Source organism: Dasypus novemcinctus, chromosome 11 (assembly GCF_030445035.2).
Source record: "Dasypus novemcinctus isolate mDasNov1 chromosome 11, mDasNov1.1.hap2, whole genome shotgun sequence".
NCBI classification, from domain to species: Eukaryota; Metazoa; Chordata; class Mammalia; order Cingulata; family Dasypodidae; genus Dasypus; species Dasypus novemcinctus.
Window position 1 is genome coordinate 75661380 of NC_080683.1, and position 25046 is coordinate 75686425.

General features: G+C 34.7%; 1 protein-coding gene and 1 pseudogene across 1 annotated transcript in view; one reads left to right on the plus strand and one right to left on the minus strand.

Moving 5' to 3' along the window:
• ASCC3 (activating signal cointegrator 1 complex subunit 3) overlaps positions 1-25046 on the minus strand; it is a 465644-nt gene that overhangs the window by 188942 nt on the left and 251656 nt on the right. The window lies entirely within an intron of this gene.
• On the plus strand, positions 8650-15673 carry LOC139440061 (DGAT1/2-independent enzyme synthesizing storage lipids pseudogene; annotated as a pseudogene).

Sequence of the window (25046 nt, forward strand, 5' to 3'; positions counted from 1 at the left end):
GATGTAAGTAAAAGAGAGGGTTGTTTTGAGGATGCACAAGAAGAGTAAAAAGGGGAAAGTGGCCTCAGATTTGACTAAAAAGGAGACAGGGTGACAATAGCTACCTAGAGCACAGGTTAAATATTTATTCCTTAGGAATCTTATGTCTGTATACCTGTCAAAAAAAATGTTCCAATATGGGAGGCTGTTTAAAATTTACAATAGGGTAAAATCACAGATGACTATTATTAAAGAAACTAGAAATGTAAGTAAATGATATTTTTTTTAGAGTATAATTCAAAGTAAAGGATAGCAGATAATTTGGAGAAGACCAGAATTCCTTAACGAAAAACTTCCAAAGCATTTAGAAAAATGAAAAGAAAGTTATTGTGTCACCTGGAGAAATTTAACGTAAGTCAGCACAGTCATCAAGGACATAAAGCCTGAGATTTCACACTTTGCTGGAGCTGTAACTTATTTGCTGACTAACATGCTTTGAAAATAATGAATTTTTTAAAAGAGTACACTAACAGAATTTATTACAGAAAGTTTCATAGAAATTTTGAAAATTCCTGTTTTCCCTATTTTCTACAGAAGAAAACACATCTTCTGATTTTAATAGGCTCTCTAGCTTTTATGGGGAAATAACTTTACTTCAGGACTTCAAGAGACTGCCATTTAGGTCCACTGTGATATTTTCATAATTATAGATATAAGCTGTCTAATACTAAGATAAATAGAAAACTCTTAACCATAAATGTCCTATTGAAGCTTAACCAGTTCGGAATCTGTCGGAACTCTATCACATTATCTCTTACAAAAAGAAAGGGCATGTCTACTATTTCTTTTTAATGGGAAAAGCAGAATTTTTCTTTTACATAAAAATGTATTTTATCACACAGAAAACCAATTAACGCCAACATTAAAATTTAAGAAAATATGAATTACAATGAAGGTATTTATTAATCACTAATTAATTTACTCATTCATTTAAATGTTTCTGAGCATGAAGTCACTACTAAGCCCTGAGAAAAACTGCTATGGGAAGAAGAGACAAGGTTCCTACCCTCATGGATATATGAATCTAGTATGATGGATTAAATGAGCACAAACTATTTCTTATTTGATAAATATTTATAGAACACACATACATATAAAAACCGCATAAAAGGTAAAGACATAGAATGGACAGGACATAATCTCTTCCATGAAAGACATGTACAATTTAAGGATGGAGATAAAACTGCAGACATAATTTAGGCAACTGAAAGGAGGGATAGGGTGTGGACAAGGAGAAAACTCTGAACATGCAGCTAACGGGTCTTATCCATACCTTCGTCCTAAGTTTTTCAAAGAGTACCCACTATGTGCCAGACACTGTACTACTAATAAATATGTTTCCAGGCTCCAAATTGGAACACTGCTGCTATATAGAGAAAAAGTCACTATGATCATTAGCCATATCTTGCTGAATGGAGGAGGCTATGGTAGTATTAATAATATTTAGCCTTGGTATTTTTGACAATATTTTAATTATTTTCCACATTTCTTTTCATTAATTTAGACTTTATACATATTTAACACCATTATAATCACAAGTTTGTGCAATGAAACAAGATGGAGGAAATATATCAAGATGTTAACAATAGTCGGCAATAGTCGGGTATTGGGAATAAGGGTTTCCTTTCCTAATATATGGCATTTTCTCATTTTTTCTCTGAGTATGTATTATGCTCTTAATGGAAACATATGCAATAAACTTTGTAATCATGACGAGGTGCATTCTCTTTCAAGGTTTCTTACACTGGGGCCTGGGACTACGTCATAAAAATCACTCCTAGTGCTTGTTAAAATACAGATTTCTGGATCTTTCCCTGAAAACAATGAAGTAAAAATATCTTGGGGTGGGATCTAGAAACTGAATTAATACCCTCTGAGATGACCACTGTCCTATGATATGAAATTAGTTAGTAATTACCACCAACTTAATTTTCCTTTCCTAAATTAAGATGAGGTTAAAAGGAAAAATAAATGAAACTACAAAGACGTTAATTTTTTTCTAATAACCGAACCTGATTTACCTATACATATGAAATGTCAATAACTTTAAGGTATTTTGTATAATCAGAATAGTCACAATTTCATTTCCCAGATGGATTAGGGTTTTATAAACAACCAAATTTATGTTTTCCATAGTTCAAATGCCATATTATGTAAATCTTGTTTAAACAAAAGATATGAAAAACATAAGGGAAAATAAAATATGACCCTAAATCTTCATTAATTATTTCAGTCTGACTTGCCAATTTATCATTTTGCAAATAATTTTCTATTGCAGCTGAAAGAAATATTAGTTACAAGTTAAAAGCAGCAATTTCTTTCTATTAAAGAATCTATCATATCTTGTTCTGTAAAATAAACTTTCTTTCTTATTAAAAATTTTCTGTCCAGGGGTTCCAATAAAAAGTCATTACAAGGTTTTCGGTCTTTATAAACACACTTGATTTTAAAATTTGTTAATTTGGTTAATTAAAGAGACTTTGCGTGAAAATGATAACTAAGAGATAGGACAACACTCTTTCATTTGACAGAAATAACACCAAATAAATCTTAGAAATACTGTTGAGAATTCAACAGCAGTTAAATATTTATGTGCCACAGAAACAAGATTAGAATAGTAGAGTCAAGTTAATAGCAGTAAATTTTACTATTTTATAAAACTACTTAAACTTAAGGTTTTTTAGGTTAAATTCTTTTGACTGAAGGTTAATACATGCATCTACAATTTTAAAATTTATTTTTAGCTTAGAAAGACATTTAGTTTTAAAATTTATGAGGGAAACAGTTCTGGATCAGGAAACAAAGTATTTAAACTTGAGTTTCAGACTTGTCAAATAAAGTGTTCTTTATCTGGGATGCTGACTAAAATTAATGAAATAGTAAAAGCTCAGAAAATAGTAATGAAAAAAACTGAAATATTTAAGCAACTGATATTTTTCCAGAGTATATTCAAAAGAAAGGACAGATAACTTAAAAAATACCAGAAATTCTACTTTAAAACATAAATAGTAGTGTGTTTTAGAACTCTTTGATTCTTATTTCCCCCGGAACACAGAGTTACTCTATGTCACACGATTAGTATGAGGACTGAAAGGGAAAATGTTAGTGAAATCACTGTATTTTGTAAAGCAATGGCTCTCAAATTTTAGAATGCTTAAAAATCACCCAAAGGGCTCGTCTAAAACACAAATGCTGCTTTCCTCCACCTCTTTCTGATTTAATAGGTCTGGGGCAGGCAAGGCCAAGATTTTGCATTTCTAACAAGTTCCATGGAGAAATTGATACTCCTTGTTCAGGAATTTTGAGAACCTTTGTAATAAAATAATTCATAATGTATCAGCACCATTACTAGGGTAATAAATGTAAATAAAATAAATTTGGCTTAAAAGACTAAATGATTACATGATTACTTCAGAAAACGACTATAAATTGACAGCTATTTTCCTTTAACTACTTATTCCTCATTTACATGTGTATTTGTACGTGACACCACATGAAATAATTTAAAACACTTCTCCTTTAACCGTTATAAGGAAGTTGTGCTTGATGAACTAAGATTCAAAAAATTAACTGGAATATTTAGGCCTGAGAGTATTTGAAAACAGAAGGAAGGAAGTAAAATATTAAATGTGAAATCTTGAATCAAGTCTCTTTCCTATAAATTTCCGCTACGAAGGAAAACTAAGAAAGGACCTATCTGATAAAGACACAACACGGCATACAGATAACCCCTAAAAAAAAGTTTCTTAAGACCAATATAAGGTATTGGCTCTTCAAGGGTTAAAGAATGAGGCTTTGGGATAAGTAGCCATTCCTGGTAATTTTATGCTTTCACTCTAACCAGCAGGGCAAATAAGGCAAGGAAAGTAATCTCAAATAGAGACAAGTGGTACCCTTTGCATTTATGCACATTTTTAAGCAAATATAGATCGATAATTTTCATCTGTTTCTTACTATATAGTAGAATACTATACAGACAATTCTGTTCTTTTTTATTTTTTACTGAATTATACTACTCTGAAGATCCTTCTATATCAGTACACAGTTTCTTCATTCATTTTTAACTGCTGCATGGTATTCCATTGCATGGGAAAAAATATACTTTATTTAAGCAGTTCCTCTTTGATAGATACGTATGTTCTTTCAAAAAAATTTTTTTTTCTCTTCCCCCCACCCCCTGCCCAACCCCGTTGTCTGTTCTCTGTGTTCATTCACTGTGTGTTCTTCTGTGACTGCTTCTATCTTTATCAGTGGCACTGGGAATCTGTGTTTCTTTTTGTTGCGTCAGCTTGCTGTGTCAGCTCTCGGTGTGTGCAATGCCATTCTTGGGCAGGCTGAACTTTCTTTTGCACTGGGCGGCTCTCCTTACGGGGCACACTCCTTGCACGTGGGGCTCCCTTACGCGAGGGACACCTCTGCATGGCAGGGCACTCCTGCATCAGCACTGCGCATGGGCCAGCTGAACATGGGTCAAGAAGGCCCGGGGTTTAAATCGCGGACCTCCCATGTGGTAGATGGACGCCCTAACCACTGGGCCAAGCCTGCTTCCCTCTTTCAAATCTTTTGTAATTAAAGTAATGTAGTAATAAATAATTACACAAATCATTCCACATATTTGTAGGATAAATCCATGGAATTGGAATGTCCAAGTGTATATGACTAACCATTGAACTATACCCTTATTCTGAACCTTTTATCTGTTATTGTCAGGCTTTATCTTTTTCCTATCAATTTGTTGATGCTCTTTGTATAGCAGAGAGTAACCTTTGCCCTTTTTTTTTGTATTACAAATATTTTGTGCTAGTCTATGCATTATCATTTCATTTTGTTAATGTATTTTATTCAGTAAATAAGTATTACAGTTAACTTTTTATATTTAAATGTCAGCATTTTTCTCTGTGGCCTCTGGGAAACTTGTAGACAAAGTTTAAATAGTAATAAATATACAAAAAGATGTGTTTGCGTGTGTGTTTCTGTGTGTTGTATTTTAAGGTCATTCAAAGCTGAAAATTTGTGACTTAAAGAAGAAACAACTTATAAAATGAGCTATTTTGAGAGAGTCTTATAAAGGAGCAAAATAAAAATTCTGGATCTTGAATTCAAAGATGGTTGTTAAATCAAAATTACCTACATTCACAATGAATCAAATTAATCAAACTCATTAACTAAAATAATGCCCACTGATGGACACAAATAAAGAAAGCATTCTTATTTTCTTAACCAGCAGAAAATCTGACACTACTACATACGGATTACATCAATAAAAACATTACTAAAAAGGACGATAAATTTTAAACTCCTTTATTTTATAAATTATGGGTGCAACAATTAAAATAAGCTTTTATTATCAGATATTCTTGGCAACCAAACATATTACTCAAGCCTTTTTTTCCTTAAAGATCTGGGTAAACATTTATCAGATATACCATGAAAATGCAAACTAGCTCAAATAGGGTTAATTTAGCCTGTCCTAGCTGTATCAAAAAATTGTACAATTCTTAGACTAGTCTTCAAGCATTAAAATATGCAAATAAGCCAAGGAAAGTAATCTCAAATAGAAAGAAGTGGTTCCACAGCTCCAGGCTATGTAATTAGATCTGTACTTAACAGTTCAGAGTCCACTACCGACTGTTCTGCTGAAATATGTACTTCTCAAGAAATCCAAGCTTTTAAGTGATAGATTCCAGTTAGCATTACTGAATTATACTTGGGGCACTACCTTGAATGTGAAACATATTCTGTACCAGTTTCTAAAAAGGCAGTGTTTCAATATTTATTATTTTTTATGTTTGGGCTGTGGGAAACTTTCCTTTTTGGTTAAAAGAAATTCATAGTATTTTACATCTTCTGAAACCTAAAAGATTCTTGTTATCAATATGTATAACTAAAAAAACCCCAAGACTTAGTGTACATAATGTACTATGATAGCAAAAAATATAGTTATATTTCCAGTTAAATCCCACATTAAAAAATATTATCTTACAGTTCATCATATAGCAGGACATTGTACAATAAACTGAAAAGCATGAAATAGTTATTTACCAGCACAGTCTTCACAAAAGTAAAGCAAAAAATAGTTTTCTTCGAATATTATTTTTAAATGGGAAATACATTTTTAGTTCATTTTCCCTTTACTATAAATATTTTAACTTAAGTGAAAACAATGTTTTCTTAAGCAAATGGATGATTTTTAAAGGTAGTCAGGCAGTGGACTTGGCCCAATGGCTAGGGCGTCCGTCTACCACATGGTAGGTCCACAGTTCAAACCCTGGGCCTCCTTGACCCGTGTGCAGCTGGCCCATGAGCAGTGTTGATGCATGCAAGGAGTGCCCTGCCACGCAGGGGTGTCTTCCGTGTAGGGGAGCCCTATGCGCAAGGAGTGCACCCCGTAAGAAGAGCTGCCTAGCGCAAAAGAAAGTGCAGCCTGCCCAGGAATGGCCCCGCCCACACAGAGAGCTGACACAACAAGATGACCCAACAAAAAGAAACAGATTCCCATGCTGCTGACAACAACAGAAGCGGACAAAGAAGACGACGCAGCAAATAGACACAGAGAACTGACAACCGGGGTGGGGGGGAAGGGGAGAGAAATAAATAAATAAATCTTTAAAAAAAAAAAAAAAAAGTAGTCAGCCCTTTCAGCACAATTATTATAATTTATGTTATTCTTTCATGCTTTAACAAATTGTCAACAAATTCTTAATTCAGGCCCTGTTTTTCATGTGCATTATATACATTTATGCTTTCAATTTATTGTTTAAAATACTATTGAGATCTGAAATCATTCTTGGAATTTATTCATATTATTGATAGAAATAACAAAAGGGCAAATGCTATAGCTAAACTATATTTTATATCTGAATTACTGTGTTAAGCATAGAAAAAATCACGAATTTCATTTATCTTTGTAATATAAAAGAGAGAAGAAAAATAATCAAGAATATGAATTTATTTGCTCATAATTAACAAATTTAAAATACAAATTAATTTTTTTTAAGAAAAATTTCTTAGCAATCTAGACCAACACACCAAATTCGAATCTGTATCATACAGGCTTATTTTGAATACCAACAGTGTTTTAGAATCAAGTACTTCGATGTTTGAATCATAACTGAGCATTTATACACTGAATAAACTTGGACAAGTTTACCTGTGCTTTGGTTTTTATCTGTAAAATGAAGATGATAATACCTGCCTTGCAAGGCTGCTGTAGGGAAAATAGGAAACAATTGCATTGAAGGTGGTCCATTTGGTATAAAAAGTTTGGTTACAAAAATGTTCTTTACATTCACTTAAAATCTGCTTCCTATACATCACTCACTGGGACCAAGTTTGGGGGTGCTCTCTGAGTAAACAGATGCACTTCATTTTACCCACAATAATTCTTCAAATATTTGAAAACTATCAGATCTCCAGTATGACTTCTCTTTCCAGAGCTAAAAATCACCAGTTCTTAAATGTTGTTTTTCATAACATTTCTGGCCTCCCTAGAATCTAGTATCCACTTCCTCAACTTCATGTTCACACAGTCAGGGTTTGGGAGCAGATATGGCTCAAGTGGTTGAGCATCTGCTTCCCACATGGAAGGACTAGTTTTAGTCCCCAGTACCTCCTAAAAACAACAAGTAAACAAAAGAAAAAATCAACTCAGGGGATCTGATGTGGCTCCGCGGTTGAGTGCCGGCTTCCCACATACAAGGTCACACGTTCAATCCCTGGCCATGGTACCTTAAAAAAATAAAATTAGGGTTTACATTTAAAAAGTCAAATATAAAATGCCATCCAGTCTTTTTAAATGCTAAAAAAATATTTTTAATAACTGAAAGATCATATACATTATAAAGGATTATGACTTTAAAAAAACTTTATCAGGGAGCAGATGTGGCTCAAGCAAACTGGGCTCCTGTCTATCATAAAGGAGGTCCAGGGTTTGATACCCAGAGCCTCCTGGCGAAGGCAAGCTGGCCTGTGTGGTGAGCTGGCCCACACAGAGTGCTGCCCCACACAAGGGGTGCTGCCCCATGCAGGAATGCTGCCCTGCACAGGAGTGCTGGCCCATGTAGAAAGCTGATGCAGCAAGATGATGCAACAAAAAGAGGCACAGAGGAGAGACAATAAGAGACGCAGCAGTCCAGGGAGCTGAGGTGGTGCAAGAGAATGATTGCCTCTCTCCCACTCCAGAAGGTCCCAAGATCGGTTCCCAGAACTGCCTAATGAGAATATAAGCAGACACAGAAGAACATACAGAGAATGGACACAGAGAGCAGACAATGGAGGGAGGGGGAGAAATAAATCAATAAATCCTTAAAACAAAACAAACAAATCTTTATCACTGAAATTAGAGTTGCTACAAAATTTCTGTGTATACTATTGCATAGGAATGCAATGATTTTCGTAGGGCAAAGATTTTTTAATTGGAAATTTAAAGATAATATTCTCTGTATTGTCTTCTCTGTGCAGGGCAATAACTGGTTAAATAAAAATGTCATTGTTGTGGAAGTGCCCAGAAGAATGATGGGGACATGCCAAAAGGACAAAAAAGCCAGTCTGAAGAGGCTCCTACTGGCCAAATTTGGGCCACTATGATCCATGAAATGAAATAATACAGTAATGGGTTACAATCCTTTGAATCAAGTAAGAATCTGAGTCTAAAGAGATATAAACAAATAAATGGGGTGAGGAAGGACTCTTCCTTGCCTACAGTGGAATGGAAGGAATGCATTAGAGTTAGAAAATCATTAATGGATGTTTTTTATATATATAAATATATAGATAGATAAACACATACACAAACACACAGAGGATGATAAAGCAAATTAGGAGAAATGCAAACAATTGATGAATCTAGGTATAAGAGTTTCTTGTGCTAGCCTTGTGATTTTTGTTTAAGTTTGAAATAATGCCAAAATTAAGTTACCAGGAAAGCAGATATGGCTCAACCACTTGGGTACCCACCTACCACATGGGAGGCCCTGGTTCAGGTGCCTCATAAAGAAGATGAGCAGACACCACACCCACTACAGTGAGCTAGATGCTATAACTGTTTATAAGAAGCAGAAGCCTAAACGAACAGATGCCATAAGCCAGCAGAAATCATAGCCCACCGAGAGTGGTTGTGGCTCAGGCCATTGAACACTCACCTCCCATACGGGAGGTCCTAGGTACTGTTCCTGGTGCCTCCTGGAGAAGGTGAGTAAAGAATGAGCAGACCGACAAGAGAAACATCTGGTGGAGAGGGAGGGGGAGGGATAGAGATAAAGAAAAATAAAGTAAATAAATAAATCTTTAAGAAAAAATTTAAGTTACCAAACAGGAGATAATGGTTTCAAAGTGCCTGTTCTGTGGTAAGCACTATGCTGAGCATCAGAAATATAACCTTAGGTATGTTTTTCATGTGTGCTCAGAGGCTCACAAACGGAAATTTTAAATAAGTTTAACAGTAGTCAATAAAGCAACCTAAGGAAATATAAGAAAAAGATGAATATGTCATATTTGGAAACTGTAAAACTAATCTAATAGTGTAGTTTAAAAAATGGTTATGATTTAACAGTAATGCACTTTGACAGTTAAGGAAGATTATGTTTTGAAATATATCTTAGTAACAAAATTATGGAAGGAGCTAGTGAGTTAAGAATACTGAATTATAACAGGTTATTTAAAAGGTCAATGGTATGAATCAGAAAAGAGTAATGGTCTGGTGAAAATCAGAAGCTCTTATGATGGGCACAACAACTGGAAAGCACATACAGGTTGCTGCTGAAAGGTTAAATTTTGAAAGTTAAAGCTGTAAGGATGAAAACGGTCTTAGTTCTAATGTGTGAAATTTTCAAATAAATTTTCTTCACTGATGTTTAAAGTCCTTCACATATTCATTTGGGCCACTTTATGTTTGAAACATTTACTTTTATTGAATAGAAATAAATTAATTCAGACCATTTATTCAACAAATACTTAGTGTTTATTATATATTAGGTACTGTTCTAAATACTGGAATACAACAATAAACAGAATAGTCAAAATATGTGCCCTCAATCTAGAGGGAGGAGAAAGACAATAAATGCACATATATGTAAAATACAGAGTATTTAAATGTTGTTAAGTACTATGGAAGCAAGGATTTAGGTAAAGGGACTAGAGACTGCTTCGTGGTAGGAGGTACAATTTAAAATCTAGTAGTTTAGGACTACTTCAAATACATGCAGTCTTGAAAGATTGCCTGCTTGGTAAACCAACTAAACGCAGATTCTCCCTACAAACTGTTTTCAATTGAAAAATTATCAAGGTAAACAAAAAAAGTTATCAAAGTAAACAGAGAACAAGGGGATTGATTTTCTATAGAGCTAAAGGAACAGTAAAACTTTTAATATCCTCTTATATGTTCTTCTAGTACCATATACTTCTTTTTGTAAGGCTTATTCACTAAAGCTGTACAATTACATTTTATGCATAATTATTTGTTAACCTTTGCTTCCTTTAACAGATTTAAGTAGCATTAATGCAGAGTTTGTTTCTGCTCCCTTCATAAAAATCCCTGGCAAACTGTGGGTATTCAATTAGTACTTGCTGTATATTCTAGTACTGCCTTAGCTTAGTCTTAAAAGCATCTCCATTCTGTTCAATACCTAGAATTAAGATTGATGACCTATATATAGTTCACATGCCAAAAGGGAAAGCAGAAAAGTCAGTATCACACACTGTGTTCCTGGAGATCTCACACAGGCTTTAATATCAATTGCCCAAATATCACTGCTTGCCCCTGCCACACTTCTCATTTCCAAATTTTATGCTCTCAAAACTGCTGACCTGCCTCTTATAAAGAAAACTGGGGTTCCGGATTAAAACAAATTATGGTAAGATTAGTCCATGGAAGAAACATTTGAACAGTTTGTTCACGCTCTCAGTTCTATTTCAAGATCTCTATCATCTAGTCTTCAAGTTGACTAATAGCATTACATTTTTCTGCCAAATAGCATTACATTTTTCCTTTTAGGAAGGCTGCCAGATCCCTGATCCATAGGGATAAGAGTCTAACAGGTGTGTGTTCCAGGTTTTCAATAACAGTCCTTGGTTTTAGAGGCACCAGACAAATTACTTTTCTCTGTCCCTGACAGAGGAATTGCATTAGAATAAGGGGGTATGCCAGTTTTTAACTTATAAAGGTAAATGGACAATTGAAAGAGATTTTAAATCATGAAACATTTTCAGTTCTTATAAGTTTCTAAGTTTAGAAATCTATTTTCACTTTTTAGTTCAGATCTACATAAAGAATATATGTATTATAATTTTTAAAAATCATATAGACACACATACCTGTAAGCAAAAAAAAAAAGTTTAAGGAGCATATATTGAAGTCAACCACTTATAATGATTAATTTAATGATCAAAGAAAAACAGCACAAGAGGTCTAAATATTCAGCACCCTGAACTCATGCTGAATCAAATATGATCCCAAATATGATTAAAATAAAATGGTGAGACCCAAACTACTGTTACTGTGGCTGCTTCCAGTTAGCCCCCAGAGTACAAATGTGGATCCATTTAATTCTTTGTAAAATCCGGGTCAGTCAATAAAGGCTGATGAGACAGAATGAAGAATCCTTCTTCATTATATTACAGTATCCAGAGAAAAATATTTTACTGACGTTCAAGACAGTCTAACTTGCATAGGCACTTGTTATTGACAACCCGAAAATAGCAACGATCTATTCTGTAGAGCAAATTAGGCAAGACCAGCTAGTCTATCACTATGCAAATAAAATTCATTAGTGAGCTAACAATTTCATTTCTACAAATGCCACTGGACTTGATGGAATATTATTATTCAACATAAGATGTTCTGTACTGAATCTAACGTCAGTAAAGCAAGAACATAAAATATATTTTAAAGACTTCTTTCAGATTTTTCATTTCTTTTCTTAGAAAATAACCACTATTTATAATTTCTAAAAACCCAACTGTGCATTTAATATTCCCAAGTGACATTAAGACCTTCTTCCTAAAAGAAGCCTTATTTTTAAAAATTTACTAGAGCAGAAGAAATATTACTAAGCCAATATATTATAAATCAAATTTACTAGTAGATTAATTAAAACAGTATTGGTAAAAAGGTGGAAATCCCCAAACTGTAACTTCTCTTAGAATGGCACTTAACTGTCTCCTTCAGTTTTTTTTTTTTTTTTTTTTAAAGATTTATTTATTTATTTAATTTCCCCCCCTCCCCTGGTTGTCTGTTCTTGGTGTCTATTTGCTGCGTCTTGTTTCTTTGTCCGCTTCTGTTGTCGTCAGCGGCACGGGCACGGGAAGTGTGGGCGGCACCATTCCTGGGCAGGCTGCACTTTCTTTTCACGCTGGGCGGCTTTCCTCACAGGCGCACTCCTTGCGCGTGGGGCTCCCGCACGCGGGGGACACCCCTGCGTGGCACGGCACTCCTTGCGCGCATCAGCACTGCGCATGGCCAGCTCCACACGGGTCAAGGAGGCCCGGGGTTTGAACCGCGGACCTCCCATATGGTAGACGGACGCCCTAACCACTGGGCCAAAGTCCGTTTCCCTCTCCTTCAGTTTTTTAGGCCACTTTCATAAACACAAACAATAATGACCTCAATTCTCTACAAATCTGTACTATACTCTTACTATACTGCTCAATCAACACTTTTAGTAAAAAAAGAAAAATGAAAAAAGAAATTAGAAAAACAAGAAAAAATTATGACTGTTATTCTATAAACCTAGAGTTAAGATGATTATACCAAAAGGGTACATTGCCATTTGAATATCCATTTATTCATTTAAACTATGGGCTCAAAAATACAGAAATGACACAGAAAAAAGAAGATCTTGGTACATGGAGAATAGGGCAAAAGGACCACTGGAGAGAATTAGTATGCAATGTAGGTAAAATTAGAAAGCTTTTTTTTTTCATTTTCTAGATTTTAAAAAAGTAGTTTACTCTCTTACTGAGTAGAGATTCATGCCTTTCCACATGCCTTTAGGTCTTGTTGGAACATAATTCTCCCTTATTTTTTTTGGTGTTCCACAATGGCTCTTTTATAGTAACCCTTCCATTAAATATTTACTGTAAGTTAATATTATAATCACAAAGATTATATAAAATAAACTGCCAAATAATATACTCAATTCATAATTCAAGAATATTTTATTTAAATAAGCTATGGATCTATTCTGAATCAAAAAAACAAGATTTTCAAATAAATTATATATATACATGTTATGTACTATGTCAATAAACATGCATTTATACATTGGTTATATGCATAAAACATATATGCAAAGTCCAATTATATTTATTTTTATGTAAGACATTCTGAGGTATGAAATAAACTCAGAGTTACATTACAGAATACTTGATTAAAAAACAGTACCTCTTGAGGCAAAGAACCTTGTATCATATTCACATTTTGCTACCTTAAAATTTATAGATATGTAGTTAAAGAAAGGCACAAAAGAAGGCACAGAAATGAGAAAGTGGATGGAAAAGGTGGTAACTTCTACAAGGAAGTTAAACTCATCAGGTACATAAAAAGAATGAGAATGTAAAACTATATAATACAGGCCCTGAGAAGTGGATGGAGCATAAACTCTACTGTCCAAGTTTCAGTCCAGTTTGATATGTTCCTTGGTATTCAACAATAAACTATATGAAGCAGACCAGTTTCAAGAAAATAGATAATGCTACTTGGTTTGCTATTTTTCTCCAGATTATATAATGTCCTCCCTTCCTTGGGAGTAGGGTGAGTTTTAGGGCTGAAACCTAAAATGGGAAGGTAGTAAGGAAAAGGGAACTTAGGTGATTTTATAAAAATTTCCCCCATTACATTCACTATTATCAATTTAAAAAAATTAACAATTAGGAAGACATCCATAGAATGTGAAAGGACAGATCTAAACTTAGTTCAGATCCTCAAAATTTCTAAACATAATTTCAAGAGAAATTGTTCTTCTGTGCTGTCAACATATGCTATAATTTCAGAAATGATTCTCAACTTTAAAAAGCACAAATGGGGTTAGAAATGTGGCTCAAGCAGTTGAGCTCCTGCCTCTCACATGGGAGGTCCCAGGTTCCGTTTCTGATGCCTCCTGAAAAAAACCGAAAATGGACAACAAGCAAAATAAACAAGAGAATCAACTCAGGGAAGCCGATGTGGCTCAGTGGTTGAGTGCTGGCTTCGCACATATGAGGTCTTGGGTTCAATCCCCAGATCCTGGTCCCTCAAAACAAAAGAAAACGAAAAATCCCTACATATACTTAAATATATGTTCATACCTATATATGTCTGTATGTGCCAGAAAATTGGATAGATTTCAGGGTAGAGGTCCTGGGGGTGAAGCAATGTGGGAGGAAAGTAATTCATTAGCCTTTTCTTTTTACATCGCTGCACTGATTCACTTGTTGCAATAATGTTTTGCTTTAGGTAACACCAAACGTGCGGCCACCACTGGGCTTCCTCCTCACAGGTTGCTCGGAAAGAATGGACCATGCAAATCTCACTTCACTGGGCTGCTGGGCCGTAGACGAACTTCTAACACTGCTTGTTCCCTCCCGAAAATACATACATTGAAGCTTGGGACAAGATACTATCTATTTTCTATGGCAAAATTAAATAGCTGCTATGGAAATGAAGAGATTGAATTTGTCATTTTCACCTAAAGAAAAACGACAGACAAAAATTAAACCTGTGGTGAAGGACAGGATTCTATGTCCTACATGATTTGTCTAGGTCAAGTACTAAAAGAATGGTCTGGTGTAGAAGAATTAAAGGACTATTTGAAGTTTGCAACTATCTCTTAGGGATTTTTACGCCACTAATACTTTCACTACTTCCTTACTTTACTATCTTCTTTCTCTGCCTTATTATTTTCTTATACATTAACAAGAGAATGTATTTTAAAAAGACTGTCCTCATAATTTGTGGGATGGTGCAAGGAAAATGGTGGCTAATTTGTGGGCCAGACATGCAGCAATTTGGCATGGTTATGAAGTTCACAGGGTGGAAAAAAAAAATGCCAGCAGGAGCACAAGCACCTATAATTTTTATCATGGAGGTAGTCCCATAGATTTTAACTATAGATAAAAATTTTATCTATAAAGGCAGAACTTGCCAAGTTGTTGCTGATCATGTTGTCTTTAAAATTTCAGGGTTTAGTTTACTTGATGTATTTTGTGCCCTCCATGGACCTGGAGAAAAATGTGTAGAAACTGAAGAATGGTCACTTGCTAGCTATTTCACCACGTGGCATTCGAGCAGCCCTAATTAATGATGAAACCTACAACAATGTATGGGGTAATCATAAAGGCTTTGCTCATGTGGGAACTGGTGCAAAAAGTGCCCATTATTCCTATGTTTACACAAAATATTTGGGAAGTATTTAGATCACTTGGAGGAATAAGGTTATTTAGATGGCTTTATGAAAAATTCTACTATACATTTGCTACAATGTATGGAGGCTTTCCAGCAAAGTTATTTAGGTGACCCCATTCCATATAATCCAAAGATCACTGCAAAAGAATGAGCTGAAAAGACAGTGTTCTTCAAGCTTTGATTGACAAGCACGAAAGAATACCAGAAAACACTGAGTATTTTATTAGGAGTTTTCATAAAAAGCAAAAGGTCACCTAGAATATGATTTAATACATTTATATTAATATGTTTGGCTCTATAATACCCTCTTCTAAATTTTGTAGGTTCTATAACTAGAATTTTTAAAAAATCATGTTAATAGGTAACTTTCACAGAACTTGTTTAAAATTATATCATCTAAATTTTGTTTTTTTGACACAATTTTGTCAAAATTAAACATAACTCACTTAATGCCTATTGTGGCAGTGAGATTATGTTATGAAAAAAAGAGTAAGATTATGTCTGTAAATTAGTCTATTCCTCTGGGTGTGATAACCTTTGAGTGCATTAAATCCAACTGAGGTGTCTGATTAGATTAACTGTTAAGACTGAGTTAGGGCTTTTTTTTTTCTCATTTGACTATGTCAGTAAGCGTTACTCAGGTTGAGTCCCCATTCCCATGCTGGGTCTGATATAAACGGACACTCACTCAAGAAGACACACATGAAGAGGGAGTTCTGTCATTTTTTGATCCTGCCATGTGAAAGAAAGGAGAAGGCTCTAACAGCTTTAGCTCTGGTAAGAGGTCAATCATTTTGCCTGATAACTTACAGCTGAGACTGGGAAGAAAGTCGAGACTGACAGAGGTGGTCCAGAATGAAACAAGACCTATGCCAGGAGAGACTGGACTTCACTTAAGCCTGAAGCCTCAAAAGGCTGGGCCCAAGGAGCATCAAGAGGAAGAGGAAGCCCAGAGGGGAAGGCAGAGAACACTCAAAGATCAGGGACCATCTAGCTTTAATATGTGGCAACTGATTTTGGTGAAAAAACAACTTTGAGTTGGACTTTTTATGGCCTTGTAACTGTAAGCTTTTGTCCCAAATAAACACCCTTTATAAAAGCCAACAGGTATCTGGTACCTAGCACAGACCCTTTTGGCAGACTGATACACCTAGCCATTAAAAAAATGATCATATTTCAATTGTAAATTTTTAATAATGTATAATAAAACATATGAATTCTTAAAAGTTAGGTTTATTAATAACAGCAATGTAGGTTAAACATTCATTCCTGAATAATGCATCTATTTTTGTAGCTGTTGCACTGAGATGATTTTGAGAGATGACATAACAAGGCTTTAGCACAGACACTTAAGAAAAAAGAATGCTTTTTTATCTGCCCCTCATTCCTTGTGTGACCTGAGTAGGTCACTTAAAATTTTGTGCCTCAACAATTCACTTTTACTTTTTAACTGCACAATAATATGGTGAGGAATATTATTTTAAAGTTCTGTACATTTGCTGTAATAACTGCAGAACTAATTACAACCGAATTAAACAATAACAAAATCTTCTAGAATCATATATATATATAAATCCATAGAATGTTTAAATTATTCCTATAGATATGATGTCATTGCCAAGCACAGTGAAAAAAAGACATCTTGTTTTCCAAATTGGATAAAAAGAAATTAGGAGGAATAAAATTTCTAATTCTTACTATTTTTAGTAATTATACTTTTAATAAGACTCTATTTACAAATGATATAGTGTGCTGTACAATGCCAGCCCTATAATATGGCATTTAATATGTAAGATTTAAAAAGCACTGTCATGCAATGCTCTTTAAGCATTAGTTAAAAAGGTTTAAAAACAATGCAAGTTATTGGTGGTAGGGTGAGATGTTACATATGTTTGTTTTGTACGTTCACAACTATCATACATTTATTGCTTATGTATGTTTATGAGTGATATATTTCAATAAATTTTAAAAAGTATTTAACAAAAAAAAAAGCACTGTCATGCTCTCCATTTCATATATTAAAAGCTGATTCTAGTTACTGGAAGTACAGTTAAAGAAAGCTCTGCTTCTGCTCAATATTATGGCATATTCAGTTTGACTTTGCAACCAGTCAAACTGTTTACTGTTTTATTAAAATATACTTGAATACTGAATTTATATGAATAGAGCCCTCTGAAAAATTAATCACTTTTGATTTGTCTCCTTGAAAACTGAATTAAAAAAGTATCTAAATAAGAAAGTATCAGAAATCAAGAGCAATACTTCCCTCTCCCTTTTTTAGATATTAATTACTTGGATTTTTGTATTGTAAGCGTGTATTAATGATATGTGTAATAATCATGTATATAAAATGAAACTACTTAAAAATAAACTGAATTATTTAAAAAAATGTATTGCTTTAGTAATTTGCTCAGGAAAACAATGTAATGGCAACAAAGGAAAAATGCAATGTGAATATTCCTCATTAAAAAGTATTCCCTTTTGCGATTTTATTAATTAGGACAACATTCGTAACATATGATAGCTTCAGGATGCCAGTGAAGTTTGTTTATGTAAATTTAACCCTTTCTTCTTCCTCATCTCATCCTAAAAGGGGAGGCAGTGTGAGAGTTTGAACCTGATGAACCAAAGAATATTACTTTCTTATAGTTAATCCATTCCTGTGGGTGTGGACCTATTTTGTAGGTGGGACATCTGATTGCATTTCTTCAATAAGGGCTGGCCCAGGGTGGGTCATAGTTGTCTTACTGGAGTCCTTTATAAATGGGATGAATATGGAAGGGAAAAAAAAAAGCCACAGAAAGAGAAAGCCATAAGCAAGAAACAGAAGCCATGAAACTTAGAGAGAAGGGAGAGATCAGCAGGTGCTGCCATGTGCCTTGCCATATCGCAGAGGAGTCCAGCATTGCAGAGAGCTGGTCTTCAGGAAGAAAGTATTGCTTGATAAGGCCTTGATCTGGACAATTTCATGGCCTCAGAACTGTAAACATATGTGGCAGTTTCAGATTATTTATGAATCCCCAAAAGAGAGATTATGTTTGTAAACTAATCTGTTCCTCTGGGCGTGATACCCTTTGTATGTGTTCTATTCAGCTGACATGTCTTGATTAAAATACCTGTTAAACCTAGGGCTTTGATTTGACCAATCAGTAGGGCGTGATTAGGGGTTGGGTCCCTGCCTCCTTGGTGGGCTGATATAAACAGGCACTTACTCAAGAAGACATTAGGAAGAGGAAAGAACTCAGGTCATTTGGTCCGGCCACATGACCGAAAGGAGAAGGCTCAAACAGTCCTAGGAGAGATGAGCCATTTGCCTGATAGTTTGCAGCTGAAGAGACCAGAGCCTTGAGCAGCTGATAAGGCCTGGATAGAATTGAGCCCTATGCCAGATTGATATAGGAAGCCTTGAGAGATGAGCCCTATGCCAGCCTACAGCCGAGATGGGAAGAAAACTGGGACCACGGAGCCTTAAGAGGAAGAAGGAAGGAGAGACCAGGCAGAGATTGACTTCCACCTTGCTTCTACACATGACAGGTGACTGGTAAGAAAGCAGCCTGGAGTTGGCCTCTTTAGGGCTGTAAGCTTTTACCCCAAATAAATACCCTTTATAAAATCCAAGAGATTTCTGGTACTTTGCATCAGGACCCCTTTGTCTGACTACTACAGCTTATGAGTTAATAAATACCCATTGTAAAAGACACAAAAAAGTATTCCTTTTGAAAATGAGAAGAACATTACAAGGTTAATATAAAATCTCAAGAATATAACTAAGTACTCTTGATAGGGTTTTTTTTGGAAAAATAATTTCTCTGCTCTCTTAAAAATGTAAGTTTGTAAAAGAGTTCAAAAGTTACTCCTTAATGGCTTTATGAACAGAAATAAAAGAAAGCAATAATATGTTAATGGAAAATAGCTAAGTTAGAAGGTTATCTTAAAATAGGTCAAAATGAGATGACTTATAACTAGATGAAATAATAAAAATAAATTTATAAAAAAACATAAAGAGAATACCAACACTACTTCATTGATCTTTACAGCATACAAGAAAAATAAATTCCTAAGAATGTGGTCAAAGTTGTCTCTGGTCTTATTCCACATCTCCATGTTGTTCACACCTCAGCCTTGACATTCAATTTACTGTGGGACTAATTACTTTCTTGGTGTTCCTTGAAGTGGTTTTATCCCCTAATCCTTTAATAATTTCAGGTATCACCTTCTTTATCACCTTCCATTCATTTATTCATCTGCTGATCAGTATTATGATCACCAACTATGTGCCAGGCACTAGTGAAGTCATGAGCACAAAATCGTGAAGAAAATCAGAAACACCCCTTTTGGGACTTAAAATCTTAAGATGAAGAGTGACATTAATCAACAACAGCCCTAAAACTGTAAGTATGATAAAGATTTACAAATTGTTTTAAAAGTTCATAAAAAGAAGGTGAAATAGTCAGAGAGGTCAAAGAAGGATGAAATCTGAAGGATTTAGTAGAGGACAACTATGCAAAGAGAATAAGGAAGAATGTGTCAGGTAGAGGGAATAAGTTGTATAAAGGTCCAGAGAAAACTGAAAGGATATCACTATGACAAGTGACTGAAAGAAGGCCAGGGTGGTGGGAGGTGAGGTAGGATTTGAGGGAGAAAGATGGAAGGAAGTCATGGCTAAACAATACAGGGACTCCTGGGCCCTTTTAAAGAAGCATCACTTTTATCCTAAGAAAAACTGGAAGACACCGAAGAGGTTTAAGTAGTCTAGTGTCATAAGAGGAATTGTGTTTTGAAAGGATTATCTTACAAGCTGGAGTGCCCTAGTTATAGGAGGGATAGAATGGATGCAGGTAGAGCAGTTAGGAGATGGCTGTTGCAGTCTAGGGATGACATGATGGTTGCTTGGATTAGGTAGTGATGGTGATGGTGTAGGAGGAGGAGGAGATGGAGAAAAATGGGCAGATTTGAGAGATATTTAGAAGTTAAAATCTATAAGCCTTGGTGAGAGATTAAAAATGAGAAACAAGGACAGAGATTCACAAGGATGACTTTTAGGTTTCTGGTTTATGGAACTAAATCTATAGTCCTGTTATTCATTGAACTGAGGAATAACAGAAGAGCACTGGTGTAGGGGGAAGTTTATGAATTTGATTTGGACATACTGCTCTTGAGATACTGAAGGAGAAGATGGGATAATGTGGGTCTGGAGCTGATAGGAGGCCTGGGTTGTGTTATCTTCATAAAGGATATAATTGGGATGGGAAAAAACTACAAGAAAGAGTGCTAAATTTAAAAAGGGCCTAGGACCAAGCCAAGAGGAGAAGGAAATGTCTGTGAAGAAGAAAAGAAAAACTGCCAGAGTTAGGAAGACTGAGGAAAACAAGGAGAGTTTTGTAACACAAGAACCAGACAAAACAAGTACAAGGTTTAGAGTACTGGCAAGAGTGTTACACATTACTTTCATCCATGCTAATGGATGAAATTAGCATTTTGCAGCTACTTATACTTCTACAACCTCTATATAATTATATGTTTATTTTATTCTCAACTATGAGCTCCTTTTGGCAGGGGATTTAGCCTTTTTAAAAAAATAAATCTTTTTATTAAGGATGCATCAAGCTTTGGCTTTGTCCTGCTATGTAGACATTGGAAGGCAGAAGAGCAGAGTTCCTAGGCCAACAGTTTCCATGTTTCCTAATTAGGCAAGACCAGTAATTATGCAATAGCGTAAATCACCAAACTTTTTGGTCAGTATAACAGCCTAAGTAATATAAAGGCATGTCTTTTGGATTTTTTTCTAAATATCAAAGATGATTTTGTCTTCTTTTTTTTTTTCCTACTTGGTTGCGTCACTCTCTTTTTGGTACATCGCTTTGCCATGCCTCTCCACACAGGTCTGGGATGCCCTTTTTCTTTTCTTTTTTTTTTTATCAGGAGGTCCCAGGGATTGAACCCAGGTCCTCCATATGGAAATGGGAGCTCAGTTGCTGGAGCCACAGCAACTTCGTGATTTCATCTTCTTGAAAACCAATTATCTTCTCTATTGCTAGCTGAAGATAAAAGGTTTAAGCTTTTTCAAATGATTGTATGGAACAAAAAAGTCAATGCAAATATATTAGAAATAAAAAATGTAAGTGAGGATAAATGAAAGGTACAAAGTATCCTCTTTAAGCTTCAGTTTGTGGGCTTACTTAAATGAAATAGTATCAATTGTCAATGACTAATATTCAAGTTTAGGAGAAAAGAAGGTATAACTTTTTATATAAGTAACATACTATCAAAGAGGAAGGAGAGCTTAATAATTTGGAGAAAACATAGTATTGTATCTAAACAGAGTTAGTACAAAAAGTGTTGCTCTTCTACTGACCTCACCTAAAAACGAGCATTTAATACTATCACAAACACACAGTATAGTGACTGCAGGGCCAATTTAGTAGCTGCCATCTAAGAAATTAATGCTCTTGAGCTACAATGTTCAACTTCAAAAATCTAACTAAATTTACAATTATAATTAAATTATACTTGATAAATTGCCATTATATCACAATTTCCTTGTATGACAATGTAGCAGTTTGATATGGTTATGAATTCCAAAAAGAGATATTGGATTAGCTTGTAATCAGTCTGTACCCGGGCACGACTGTTATGATTAGGGTGTTGAGTCCCCACCCCTTGGTGCGTGAGGACTCACAAGATAAAAGGCATGGCAAGGAACAAAGTTGAAGGTTCTTAATGTTGGAGTTTTGATGTTGGGAGTTTGATGCTCAAGTCTTAAGCTGGAGCCCTCTGGAAAGAGACAGAGCCATTCACCTGATAGTATACAGCTGACCTTGTGGAGAGAGGCAAAGCCTAGAGAGCCTCATAGTCTACAGCTGCCCTTGTGGAGAACACAGGAGCTGAGCCCAGAGGAACCCAGGAAGCCTGAACCCTCACAGCAGCCATCTTGCTCCAACACATAAAAATAGACTTTGGTGAGGGAAGTAACTTATGCTTTATGGCCTGGTATCTGTAAGCTCCTACCCCAAATAAATACTCCTTATAAAAACCAACCAATATCTGGTATTTTGCATCAGAACCCCTTTGGTTGACTAATACAGACAGTGATATTCTGCTTTGGCCTTCACTTTAGCCAAATATTGATGTCAACTCTCAACCATGTGGCATTTGATCAAAACGGGAATTTAATTTGCACTTCAACTCATTATTTCAAGTACTTTACACATAGAATATCTATAATAAATGAGTGTTAAACTAAATTTAAATTTAAAATTCATTCACTCATTCATAAAGGAATGAATAAATAGATAAACCAATACCATAATGCCTTATCCTCCTCACATCCAAGAAATCACTGCTAAAGCACATAAGAGTATAAACTATTTTTTTACACAGTACATAAGTTATATGCAGATATAGTAAATGTATTTTTATCTTATGATATAGGAAAGATAAAAAATTCTAAGCAAAACCTGGTAATACTATATAAAAAGTAAAAAAGAGTACTCAATGGTACCAAAAAATACTTTTTGCCTGTAAGACATGGAGACATAAGGAAATTTCATCCTTATTAGAAGACTCATCAGAGCTTTATTTGAGAGAGGCAGGATGGATTTTTTAAAGTAGAGGTTTGGGAAATAATTCCTTTAGATTTTTTTGTAGTTAACAAATACCTAAAATATTTCTTTAGTGTACCATACTTAGTGGCAAAGATAGAGGAAAAATATCTTTAACATTTGTGCTCATAATTGTTAAAATGTCTCCTCAAGAATCTTGCTTTCATATCCTTTTGGGGTTATATCTCAACAGGGGAAAACAGCAAAGAAGGCAATCAAATAAAGCACAAATAAAAGTCACGTTAGGCAAACTTGATAAGACAGTTATATCAATATCAAGAAACAAAGATGCTTTTATCTAGAGAAAAAATTTTCCGGACAAAAGGGCCAATGAAAAGTCCCATTACTAAAGTTAGCAGGGTAAAATTTGCTTCAATTGTACATAATGACTTTTCTTTTAATAAACTAAGAAACACTGCTAAAAACTTTTCCCTTCAGATCATAATAAATTAAGTTAATCCATAATTATTAGTCAATTTTTAAAAGTGTTTCCTTATAAGAAATAGAAACATTTACTAAAAAGTTATGAAAATGAAGAAAGAGAAAACAAGACATACATCTGAATAAGGAAAGACTGATATTTAGCATTAATCCAAAGTTGAAAAAGACAATTTTGCTTTTCTCTTTATTAATGAGTTTTTTATATCCTGAAACTGGAGGTAGATTTTGAGTAAAAAAGCTATTAAACAAGAGTCAACTTTTTTGGTAATGTGAAAAAGAACAAGTTGACTTACTAAATATGCCATAATCTCTGAGGCAGTTTCTAATTTCTTTTCCTATCCTGTAACAAAGTTTGCATAACAAGAATGATCTCAATAGGTCTCAATAGGGTTAAGGCATCAATTATTTTCCTATTCTGCAAGTTACACAGGAGGAGGGGAATTATTAACAGGAATGATAAAGCTGTACTTTCATTTGGTAACGCAAAGAGAAGCTTACAAATGAGACGTCTCATTAGTTTGAGCAGATGGATCAAAATTAAAGGCTGAATCGCCAACTTTTAATTTCCCTATAGCCAAGAAGAGCTTGAAGTCTTGCAGAGTATAACTGTTGAAAAGACAACATGAAAAGATTGTCTCCATCTGTCATCACACATGCCTGAGTGGAACACAATTGCCTCCTACTATTTTTAATACTTTTAAGGCAAAGTTGCACATAAAATCTATTAAGTACATGAGCACACAAGATTAGATAACTGGTATACTGAAACCCATGGAATAGAATGATCAGAGAATGTCAGCATGGCTTTTGAATGTGAAATATGCTCTGTTCTAATTTGATCTAAATGCGGAGAAACAAAGTGAGTTTCCTTGTATATTTTAGAAGAAATTACTAATTTTTTAGCATGAAAAGTGTTTAGCAAGAAAAGTGTTTCTTGAGAATTCTACCTTTGTTTCTGAGTTTTTAATGGACACACATTTCAATCTTCTTGATGATGTTCTCAAAAGTAGTTGCTATGATAAAATCAACATTTTTAGGGAAATCAAACCAGGAAAGAAAATACAAAACAACATGAAAATACTAACAACATGAAGGCAAGAAAACAAGCAAAACCAAGGACTTTTAAATAACTAGCGAAGGGGGAACACAAGGTGGTAGCAGGGATAATTCAATTAGTTTTTCAGGACTAGATAAACAGATTTACATACTACCTACTGCTATATAATAACTGCTAAGATACATTTAAAAGACAATAAAGCAAAAGTTTATTAAGTACACAATGCCACAAGAAATAACTTTTGATGATTCTTTGTTACCAAAGGAAAGCTCATTTATCAAATATGAAGTTGGCTGCTTAGTAACAACACAATAATGTGGTTAGTTATAAATATAACTAAATTCCAGAAGCAAATTTCTCCCTCTCTCCAAATGTACACATATACACACACTTTATACTTATGTGTACAGCAAAACATTTAAATAGAAGACAGTCTCTTAGAATGAAGCACATATAACTAGATCTTTCAGTTATTAAAGTTGAGAATAATATATTTGAAGAGTCAGTTTTGGCTCTCAGTTTTTGAGATAAT